This window comes from Microtus oregoni, unplaced genomic scaffold, assembly GCF_018167655.1.
Source record: "Microtus oregoni isolate MIOR12 unplaced genomic scaffold, Mior012 000033F_ref0000390, whole genome shotgun sequence".
NCBI classification, from domain to species: domain Eukaryota; kingdom Metazoa; phylum Chordata; class Mammalia; order Rodentia; family Cricetidae; genus Microtus; species Microtus oregoni.
This window is the reverse complement of record NW_024543092.1, coordinates 17,829,870-17,840,417: the sequence shown is the minus strand read 5'-3', so window position 1 is coordinate 17,840,417 and position 10,548 is coordinate 17,829,870.

Sequence of the window (10,548 nt, the reverse complement as noted above, 5' to 3'; positions counted from 1 at the left end):
TCTCGGGACGGCGGCCGCTGCCGGACACGCTCGGCAGGGCCACCTGCTGCGGCAGCTCGGCCTGGGCGGAGGAATCCGGGCAGGCAGCTCGGGATTGGCTGCCGCGGACGCGCTGCGCCGCACGGGATGCTTCCGCGCGCCGTCGTCGGAACGCGCAGGCGGCAGCCCCGCGACGAGGTGTCCCTAGATCTGAGACTGGGGCAGTACGACAGCCGCTGCCGCGCCCCCTGGACGGCTCCGGGCTTGGATCAAGGAGCGGGGCGGCTGCGTGGGGGCCGCCCTAGGACGGACCGTGGACCGGAAGCCCGGGAAAGCAGCCGGGCGAGGATTCCAGGAAGACAGTCCGCCTGACTGCAGCAAAAAGGACATCGCTCCTCAGATGGGACAGCCATTCTTAGGCTCGGCCGGCTTAGCCAGCTGTATGAGAATTGCTGATCCCCAGTGAAGCTGTCCTGGCTGAGGTGGTTCATAAGGATACGGTGACAGTACAGACCAGATAATGAAAGGACCCATGGTGTGTAGTCGCCCTAGGCTAGAGAAAATACTCCAGTTCCAGTTTACAGAGCAGTAAACTAAAGAAAACGGGGAAGGACGTGAAAAAAAGACCCTTTACCATGGGAGGAAGGTCAACTGTGTTTATAATGGAAATATACATTGAAATCCCATCTTATGGTGAGGATGCAGCTATTCATAGTTATTGGCGGTGCTGGCGCGCCTTTAATCCCAGCACGGGGGGGGGGGGGGGGGGGGGGGGCGTGACAGAGGCAAGCCGATCTCAAGGCCAGCCTGGTCTGTAGAGTGAGTTCCCGGACAGCCAGAGCTTTTACACAGAGAAACCCTGTCTTGAGAAACCAAAAACGAAAAAAAGAAAATAAAAAAGTTGTTATTTTGGAATGAGTCCTGGTTTCTGTTAAGTGAGTAAAGCAAGGTGTAAAAATAAATATACACAAATATGAGTATATAGTCGGAGCTTTTCGTGGGGACCACGGTCAGCTCTGTTTTGCAGCGGCTTCCAAATAACTACTCGGAGACTCATTAGTAAAAATGCTCAACCGTTAGCTGTCTTGCACCCTCAGCATTTCCTGACAACTCCCCTGGCTCCATCTTCCTTCTTCCCAGCATTCTCTCTGCCCTGAAAATACTGTCTAGCCATCGACCAATCAGCTTTTTATTGACAATGAGAGCAATACATATTTACGGTGTGCAAAGACTGTTCCACAGCATAAGTAGGCACATATTCATTGGAAAGAATGAAGGATAGTGCAGAAACGGAAAAGTTATTCATAAAGAGGGAGATAAAGGTAGAAACAAGACATCTGAATTTTCAAAATTGACATAGCCAAATGGTAAAACAAGAAAAAAAAAAACCCGAAGTCCAAAGTAAATTGAAACAAACCAATTCACTCCAAGTACAATTGATGTGTAACGAAGATACACAAAGGAAAGAATACATTTGCAGTGTTTGAGCGCCACACTCTGGTACTGTGCCTGTGGAGGACTCTGTCCTATAGATAATAATAATTACTCAGTTTCATTAAGTGATTTATATTAACCATATCGTTGTTGTGATTTTGAAGCTGTATGTATATTGTAGTACAAATATTTTAATGTTACTTTCTCCAAAAATGTCCAGGGTAAAAAAAAAAAAAACAAAACACAAACACAAAACCAAAGAAGCACTTGTTGCTCTTTCAAAGGACCTGGGTTCAATTCCCAGCACCATCATGGCAGCTCATGAATATATGTAACTCCAGTTACAGGGGTCTGATGCCCCCTTCTGGTCTCATGTAGGCATATGTGTGGTACACAAGCATAACACACACACGTATGTGTATATATATAAATACTTTTTAAAAAATCATTTTTTAGATATAAAATTTTTATTTTATATGTATGAGTGTTTTGACTGCATGTATGTCTGTGTGCCTGGTGGCTTTGGAAGTCAGAAGAGGGTGGCGGATCTGGACCTATAGATCATTGTGAGCCACCTTTTAAGTGGCTGCACCTAACTGGGAACTGCTCCTGCATCTCTGAACAGCCCGTGCTCTAATGAGTGAGCTTTCTCTCCAGCTTCTTGAACGCATTTTAAAGTGAGTGACCTAAGAGGATCAATAGAAGAAAGGACAAAAAAAATAGTAATGAGGTAGAAAAATGATCAAAGTACAATATACACACATAAAAATAATGAGGCAGGCTTACCAGAGTGTTCGTGAGTTAAGAGCATTTATTGCTCTCCTAGAGAACCTGAGTTCAGTTCCTAGCATCCATATCAAATGGCTCACAACCACATGTAACTCCAGTTCCAGGGGAGTCTGACCTCTTCTGGTTTCTGTAGGCACATACACACAGGCACGTAGGTATATATAAATTAAATATTTAAAAATGAAGTTTGGCTGGGCGGTGGTGGCGCACACCTTTAATCCCAGCAGAAGCAGGCGGATCTCTGTGAGTTCAAGGCTAGCTTGGTCTACGAGAGCTAATTCCAGGAGAGGCTCCAAAGCTACACAGAAACCCTGTCTCAAAAAACAAAAACCAAAAAAACGCTGTCTCAAAAAACCAAAGGAAAAAAAATGTAATGAAGTTATTTTGTATGATTAATGAATACCCATTTAAGAAAAAAGATAAAAGTCTTAATTTTGTGTACTGAAAGGGCTTTGAAGGGTGATAGATTGTCAGTTCTTCCCAGGTATTACAGGGGTTTCCTGGGGTAATGGCCATTTGGTTTAAAACTCTCAGACAAGGGCTAGAGTGGTCCAATGATCAAAAGTTCTTATTGCTCTTGCAAAGAACCTGGGCTCAATTGCAAGCACCCACATGGTGGCTCCCAATCATCCATAATGCCCTCTTCTGACCTCAGTTGGTTTCAGGAGCATACATGGTAGAAATACATACCTGCAGACAAAACATTTACACACATAAATCTAAAACCGCCTTCCAAGGCAAACCAGGATGGTTTTCCCTAATGGTATCAATAAGTAGAGCTAGCACCACTCTTGGTTTCTAACTTCCATTTTCTTTTAAATTTATTTATGTATTTTATACATGTGAGTGCTTTGTCCACATGTATGCCTGCACGCCAGAAGAGGACCATGGATCATGAGCTGTGCTGGGGTTTCTGGAAACTGAACTAGGTCTCTGGAGGAGCATCTAAGAGCACTTAACTGCTGAGCCATCTCTCTAGCACTTAAGTTCTATTTTACACTTAAAAAAAAAAATCCAGAGGCGCGATGAAGCTCCGACCCAGGATGGACGTAGGCTAGAATCTTCCTGGTAAGATTCCTCGTGGTGCTACACACATTAATAGAAATGGTCCAAGCAGTGTTTATATGGAAAAAAAATCCAGAGCTTCTGCTACTAGTTCTGGGGGGCGTAAGTCAAATATTTCGCTATGTCTTAAATGCAGAGGAAGTGTCTGAGTTAATGTGATACGTCCACAGGATTTAGGAGAAAAGACAAAACTAACCCATAATGATAGATGATATCAGCAGGTGCTAGGAGTGGAAGAGAAGAAGCAGCAACTGAAAAGTAAGATCGAAGAATTTAGGGTTGGAACCGGTGTGTGGTTACCCAGGTCTATGTGTTTGTTCTTTATCTTGGTTACCCAGATATGCACACTTATCAAAGCAAATCAAACCAGCACTAAAAGGGCACATTTCTTGCATGCAAGTTACGTGTCAAAAAAGTTAGCAATAAACCACAACAAACCACATGAGAAAAGCCAAAGGCTCAAAAATAAAAATTAAAAAGTTAGTAAGCAGAGGCTATCTTTTGAGGGTTTGGTACATGGAAGGAGAAAGTCAATCTAATTCATGACTTGAGTTGGAAGAGATTCCAGGGCAGGCAGAGGATGCTTCCCAGTGGGAAAGCGGCTGTTCCAGCTGTGACCAGGTTGGGGACTGGGCACTGGGCAGCCAGAGGCAGGTGACTAGTAGGAAGCCAATCACCCCATCTGTCTGCTTTAGAGGGGTGTAGCTGGCCATGTTGAAAGTGGAGACAAGGGCTGGGGTAGAGTTCAGCAGGTAGAATGCCTGGCACATGCGAAACCCTGAGTTCAATTGTTGGACTCTAGCGTCCAAACACCGAGGAGTCGCCCCCAGAGACCATCTCACACACCACAGCTGATGCAAAAGCATGAAGATTTTATTAATTCTGTCATGACAGGGTCCCCCAGCATTCGGGAAGCCGAGGGACCCCGAATAGCGGGTACAATCTGCTTTTAAAGGGGCCACAATCTCCAGCACTTGCACACTGGGTGTGGGGCTACACACACAGCACTCAGGAGGTGAAGGCAGGAAGCTCAAGGTCATCTTCAACTTCATAAGGTAGGAGACAAAATTGGGGGATTGGAGGAGCTGTCAGTGTTGAATCAAGCCCTGGGTGTTTTGCATTGGTTGTTGCAGAGGGTATGGTCCAGCTTCCTGAATGATGAGTGGAGAGCACACTGACTTCTTTTCGGCCTCAGTACAGCAGGGTGGCTTCCTGGGGTGTCATCATTAATAAAGCTCTGACTTCTTGAGAGAGTTGCTACAGGGTGTAGGTTACAATTCTATTTAATACAGGATATAGCCTGGCCATGGTTCATTATATAGTGAGGTGCCAGAAGTAAAATTTGAAGCCATAGGAATCAGCTGGGAGGATTCCCCACAAGCCAAATTAGGGGTAATTTTAGCATCGAAAGGGAAATGAGAACAACCGACTGCAAATACTGAATACCTGAAAACTTTAGCATGTTTGTGATCCCCAAACCCAGGAGCAGACGCAGAGATTATAAATGTGAGGAAAGCCTGGGCTACATGGCAAAACCTACCGCAAAAAAACCTGAAACCAACCATGAGCCCATAGTTATTCTTGGACGGAGAGAATAGTTCGCCCATTATTGGAATCGACTATTAAATCAGTGTACTGCTCTGACAATTAATGAAAGAAAATAGCATATATTCTGCCTTACATAACTGTGCACCAGGCCTGATGGATGGTGCATTTCCGTACACTCAAGAGGCTAAACACTAGATTCTAGGCCAGCCTGGGCTACCTAGAAAGAGCCTGTCTCAAAAATCATTAATAATAACAATAGAACAATGATTCACCTCCACTTAATGAAGGATAAATTTTCTTGACGTTCTGGGTATGGACCTAGCCTTTAACTACAGAGCCATCTCTCTAGCCTGTTTTCTTTACAATAGAGTACCCCCTACTAAATGTATAATAAATGATAGAAATAGAAAATAACCCCTGGCCGGGGGGTGGCAGCACACAACTTTAATCCCACACTCAGAAGGGAGAGGCAGGCGGATCTCTGTGAGGCCAGCCTGGTCTACAGAGAAAATTCCAGGGCAGCTAGTAACTTTTTTTTTCTCCAGGATAGGGTTTCTTTGTGTAACAGCTCTGGCTGTTCTGGAATTTACTCTGAAGACCAGCTTGGACTGGAATGCACATAGATCCGCCTGCCTCAGCCTCCCAAGTGCTGGGATTAAAGGCGTGCGCCACACCACCCTGCATGACAACTCTTATAAAGGAAATCATTTCATTAAGGTGGCGGCTTACAAGTCAGAGCTTTAATCCATTATCATCATGGCAGGGAGCATGGCGGTGTGCAGGCAGACATGGTGCTGGAGAAGTAGCTGAGAGTCCTACATCTTGCAGGCACAGAAAGTCAACTGAGACACTGGGTAGTATCCTGAGCATAGAAAACCTCAAAGCCTGTCCCCACAGTGATATACTTCCTCCAACAAGGCCATATTCACTCCGACAAAACCATATCTCCTAATAGTGCCACTGCCTATGAGCTTATGAGGGCTAATTATATTCAAATTACTACATTCTACTCGCTGGTCCCCATAAGCTTTCAACAATATTATAATGCAAAATTCATTTAATCCAATTTCAAAAGTCCCCATAGTCTATCACAGTCTCAACACTTTAAAAATCTAAAGTTCAAAGTCTCTCATGAAATTTATGTAATCTTTTAACTATAATCTTCTATAAAATCAAAATCAAAAACCAAATCACATACACCCAGCATATAATGGCATCTTTAACACCTTGGGGTCTCCAAAGCAATCCAGGCTTCAACTTCACAGCTTCATGAAATGGCCTTTCTGGGCTTCCATTCAGGGAGCACACTGACACATGCCTGGTCTCAGGGCTTTCCTTCACTTGGAGGCAAATTCCATAACCCAATTCTTCTATCCTTAACTCTAAAGCCAGACCATGTGGCCAAAGCTACCAAGTTCTGGTGCTTGCTGGGGCTGAAACACGGACCCCTTGTTCAATTACAACTTCACCAGATATCTGTCTTTCACTGCCTAAGCATGGCTGGGCTGAAACTGGATCTCTAGACCAGGACGGTTTCGAACTCAGAGATCCGAAAGCTTCTGCCTTCGAAGTCCTGGGATTAAAGGTGTGCGCCATCACCCACCTGGCTCTAAGATGCTCTTTAACTCCTTTTCACAAGTTGGAAACTTAGCTGGGGGGATCTTGTCCTGAGTCCACCATTCTTTTTATTCCATTTCCTAATCCATTTATCTCCTTGAACACAAGACTTAGTTCCATTTCACTTCCTGTGTTCTTTTTGTCCTCAAAACTTACATTTTTGTAATCTACCCTGCTCAACTTGCTCCTTCCCAGTACAAATCTTCATCAGAGTTATCACTAAAAACCACATGACAGAGTCCATAGTAGGCTGTTTTGAGATCCCTCTGCCAGTGGAATTAATCCAAAACTTTTGCACAGGCTGACTTTTTAGACAAGGGCAAAAGGGCAGCCACTTTCTTCCCCAAAATACCACGACCATCTAGGCAACTGCTAACAGCATTAAGATGTTGTTATTCACCGAGACACCCAGCTGGGCTATCCATTGTCCAGGCATATGGGACTGTGGTTATTGGGCATACTTTGTCAACAATAACTATTCTGAAAGGTCTGTATAGTACTGTACTCTGGGAAGGAGCACCACCTGGTGGTCACACTGAAGCAAACTCTGTTTCATTGCAGTAGTAGGTGTGAGGGGCATTTATTTCCCCAAGGGAGGCAGAGACCTTGCCTAATCATCAGTGGGGGGGCTTTTGGAGGGACTCGTTGGTTTTAAACATGGGATGGACCTTCTTTCACCCTTCCTTGGTTTTGTTGGGTTCCTTGTAAAGGTGGGAAGAGATGGTCTGGGACCAGTCAAAGGAAAAGACAGGAGGCTGGCTTTTCACTGACGCTGGGGAAAAAGCAAATGTAGTCTAAACATAAATGGCTCAAGGCCAAACAAAGGGATAGTAGCAAGTCTTGGGTTAAAAAATTATGACTTAAGATAGATGCAAGAAATACAATGAGAAGTCAGGAATTATGATGGTAGGCATAAGTGGGAGAGGTGCACACACATGCACACACACACATACACACGCTCACGCATATACACACACATGCACACACACACACACATACACACGTGAGCACACACACATGCACACACACGAGTTGGCTGGGAGGTGGCTAACTGGGTAAAGTGTCTCCTGTGTAAGCATGAGGATCTTAGTTCAGATCCCCAGCACCCACAAAAACTGGGTGTGGTGGTGCCTGGCTGTGACTCCGGTGCTGTTGGGGTCATGGTGGAGACAGATGGGACCCAGGGAATTGATGAGCTCCAGCTGCAGTGAGAGACCCTGTCTCTAAAAATGAGGTAGAGACCGATTTAGGAAGATACCTGCTATGGATCTCTGGACTCCAGGAGAGCAGTGCCTACAGACATACAGCTATACACCCATATGAACACCATATACATATGAAAGGATTGAGTTCTGTCTTTTGGGTGTGAGGTACAGTTCACATGCATGTCAGAGCACAGATCTGGAGGAAACAACCCTGGAGACTAAACAGCATCACCACCGTGTGTCTTTTTACAGCATTTATATAACGACTCAGCAACCAGTTAGTGACTCTCAAGCTCTTGATCCTAGATGACAGGATTTCAGGGCATGGCCATGGTAGAACTGAGACAAGCAACTAGATGCGGTGGTACAGGCCTGTACTCCAAGCACTCTAGAGGCAGGGGAAGGAGATTTCTTCAAGTTACAAATATTAAAATAGGGAAGACAGGCAAACCCCCCTTCTTGGGACATCAGCCTAAGCTGGTCAACTTCAGTTTAAGCCAAAGTGAGACACTGGTGATTAAGGAAAACTGTAGCATGCAGAGGAGCAAGGTTTTATGGAGTCGTGGTTGAGGGGGAGACTAAAGTTAGGTAATTGTCCATTAGTCATAAGCATGATTTCAAAAGATGTTCTTTTTGTGCGCAACCACGGGCCTTGAGGTTTCCAGGGTGACAGACAGGCAGAGATTAACCAGAGGAACTGCTGAGTCTTTCCTGACATCATCATCTTGCAAAAGTATCTTAGCCTCACGGTTTGGTTTGGACCATACAGTAAGGCTGAAGGAGAAGTCTAGAGGTTCAGAGAAAGGCAGGCTGGGGCAGAAGAAACACACATCTGCTCTAGAGGGCAGGAGGCCAAGTTCACACTGGGCCATGGTCTTCAACAAAACATTTCCCAAATCATTGAGTTGAGTCTGACTCTCACACAATATGGAGATGGTGAAGTACCCCTTTCACGCCATTTAAGTCACCCCCTAAGTGGCTTACTTTGGTATAGTCACGGCTTTTAGCAAAAGTTGCCTAGGCGATAGTTCTCAAAATCTGCTTGTCAAAGATAGCAGGAAACTAACGATGTGCCATTCAGCTGTGTGGCCTTCAGAATGAACCATTTTTAAGTTAAGAGGGAGTCACTGAAGCTGGAGGGGTTTGGGGACGTTCGTTACTCTGGTTTCCTTGACAGTTCCTCCTTGATTTTGTCATTGGTGTGGCCATCTTGAACCCCACTAGTTTTTACTTAAGTCATAAGGGTTCCTGTTCTATAAGCATTGTGGACCTACATGGTGTTGAGAGCATGTTTTAGTGGGTGTTTGCTCCCCCACCCCCATTTGTGGTGGTCCTGACCTGTTGCGAATGTATCTTTGAGTCAGCTGAAGGAATGTCAGGACAGATGGCACATCTGTGGATTCTTGCACTCTGTATTCTGTGACTAGAAATTTCCTTAGAATTTGGTTTCTACCCCTTTTATTAAACCTTTCTTTTGCTTTAAGAAACATAGAAATTGAGATTTTTGGATTTTGGCTTCAGGATTTCAGCATTATACTCTTTCAGAAGGGATTTGGCTCTTTTGGGACTTCAACATTTGGGATGATGGCATTAGGGCCTGTGTCTCTGGAGATTATGAACAATGCCAGGTACAAGTCATTTTCACTTAGGTTCCTGCCTGGGTAAGATTTGTGACATGAAAGAAAAAGAAATAGAGATGAAAACGCCATAATGAAACCCATTACTTTGTATGTTAACCTAAAACATTAATTTTGGGGGGAAAAAAAACCAAGACAAAACAGAAGAGGACACAGCTAAGATCTATTCATGAGAGATTTTAAATCCAAGCATGTGGAATTGACTAGCCTGCCCCTCAGGGTAACAGCATTAGACCACCTCGCTGGAGGAACACCTCAGGACTCCTTTTTCTCAGCGAACACAGTTCACTTGTTTTCAACCATACTGATCTAGGCTTTTTGAATTTTAAAGGTATCCATAACACAACCCAGGTCTCCTCCACCTGAGCACAGACACTCAGCACTTCTCCTGAGTGAACAAGTCTCTATGCCTGAAAGCATCTTCCCAAATTCCTCTTACCCCAAGCCCATCCTTGTGTGTGTGTGTGTGTGTGTGTGCGCACGCACAGGGAGTGGAAGAAAACACTGGGAACTATGCAGCCACCAGCCTTCTGTTTCCTTTGATAGTGTTTTTTCCAAATCCTATCCGTTGCAGAGGAAGACTGTCTTAAATTCTATATATAATCGCTCTGAAAACATTTGATAGCCATAGCTTATTAGACTATAAGGCCAGAAGGGGAAACAGTGGTTTTATTTTGTTGTTGTTTTTGAAACAGTGGTTTTTGAAGTCACCAAAGACACAAAACGTGCAGGGTACAGGCAGGATTTAGGAAACATGAACTTCGCGTTCTAATCCCGATGCTTATTCGTTAATTGAGTTGCACCTGGAGTCAGTAGTACCAAACCCACGGGTAACAAAGATGAACACATGCAAATCTGCAACATGATTTTAAGTTCAACATTCCCGCTGTTGATCGAGACACTTGGCTACGGTCCTGACTCCAGCCCGGAGAAAGCCCCAGGGAAGGTCATTCCGGGCACAAGTAACTGGGTCATAGGGGCCGTGGTTACACCAAGGTTCTGACCAGCAGCAGGGCCGTGGCTTCCCGGAGAACGATCTCCGGGACTTCCAAGGGGCGCGCGTGGAAGAGGAGGGGAGGCGCCACAGCCCAGAGTCCAGGTTGGGCGGGGCGGACCGAGAGGGGGCAGGGCCGGGGCTGAGGATGGGGGCGTGGTCACACCGGGCGGCGGGGCCCTGACAGACTCGCGGGCCCTACCAACTCACCGCGGGGGAGACGCGGCCTTCTCCGGGCGCCGCTTAGTCACGGTGCGGGCGCCCGCGCCGCCGTTCTCCC